Source organism: Callorhinus ursinus, unplaced genomic scaffold (assembly GCF_003265705.2).
Source record: "Callorhinus ursinus isolate GAN/ISIS: 27379988/994484 unplaced genomic scaffold, GSC_fseal_2.0 scaffold10573, whole genome shotgun sequence".
In the NCBI taxonomy this organism is placed as follows: Eukaryota; Metazoa; Chordata; class Mammalia; order Carnivora; family Otariidae; genus Callorhinus; species Callorhinus ursinus.
Window position 1 is genome coordinate 1 of NW_027407623.1, and position 1,450 is coordinate 1,450.

General features: G+C 47.5%; 1 pseudogene; it reads right to left on the reverse strand.

Annotated features, from left to right (window-relative positions):
* Window positions 1-6: 6 nt before the first annotated feature.
* LOC141372363 (elongation factor 1-alpha 1 pseudogene) lies at window positions 7-1,444 on the reverse strand (annotated as a pseudogene).
* Window positions 1,445-1,450: the final 6 nt, after the last annotated feature.

The window sequence follows — 1,450 nt, forward strand, 5'->3', positions numbered from 1 at the left end:
TTTACTATTAAACTTAAATGGCCAATTGACACAAACAGTTCTGAGACCGTTCTTCCACCACTGATTAAGACTGGGGTGGCAGGTATTGGGGATAATATTCATTTAGCCTTCTGAGCTTTCTGGGCAGACTTGGTGACCTTGCCAGCTCCAGCTGCCTTCTTGTCCACTGCTTTGATGACACCCACAGCAACCGCCTGTCTCGTGTCACGAACAGCAAAACAGCCCAGAGGAGGTTAGTCAGAGAAGCTCTCAACACACATAGGCTTGCCAGGAACCATATCAACAATGGCAGCATCACCAGATTTCAAGAACTTGGGACCATCTTCCAGCTTTTTTCCAGATCGACGATCTATTTTCTCCTTCAGCTCAGCAAACTTGCAAGCAATGTGAGCCGTGTGACAATCCAGCACAGGTGCATATCCAGCACTGATTTGGCCTGGATGGTTCAGGATAATCACCTGAGCCGTGAAGCCAGCTGCTTCCATTGGTGGGTCATTTTTGCTGTCACCAGCCACATTGCCACGACGAACATCTTTGACAGATACGTTCTTGACATTGAAGCCCACATTGTCCCCAGGAAGAGCCTCACTCAAAGCTTCATGGTGCATTTCAACAGACTTTACTTCAGTTGTAACATTGGCTGGAGCAAAGGTGACCACCATCCCAGGTTTAAGAACACCAGTCTCGACTCGGCCCACAGGGACAGTACCAATACCACCAATTTTGTAGACGTCCTGGAGAGGCAGACGCAAGGGCTTGTCAGTTGGACGAGTTGGTGGCAGGATGCAATCCAGAGCTTCAAGCAGTGTGGTTCCACTGGCATTCCCATCTTTATGGGTTACTTTCCATCCCTTGAACCAAGGCATGTTAGCACTTGGCTCCAGCATGTTGTCACCGTTCCAACCAGAAATTGGCACAAATGCTACTGTGTCAGGGTTGTAGCCAATTTTCTTAATGTAGGTGCTGACTTCCTTAACGATTTCCTCGTATCTCTTCTGGCTGTAGGGTGGCTCAGTGGAATCCATCTTGTTAACACCAACAATTAGTTGTTTTACACCCAGTGTGTAAGCCAGAAGGGCATGCTCACGGGTCTGCCCATTCTTGGAGATACTGGCTTCAAATTCACCAACACCAGCAGCAACAATCAGGACAGCACAGTCAGCCTGAGATGTGCCTGTAATCATGTTTTTGATAAAGTCTCTGTGTCCTGGGGCATCAATGATGGTCACGTAATACTTGCTGGTCTCGAATTTTCACAGGGAGATATCAATGGTGATACCACGTTCACGTTCAGCTTTCAGTTTATCCAAGACCCAGGCATACTTGAAGGAGCCCTTTCCCATCTCAGCAGCCTCCTTCTCAAATTTTTCAATAGTTCTTTTGTCGATCCCACCACATTTGTAGATCAGATGACCAGTAGTGGTAGACTTGCCCGAATCTACGTGTCCAA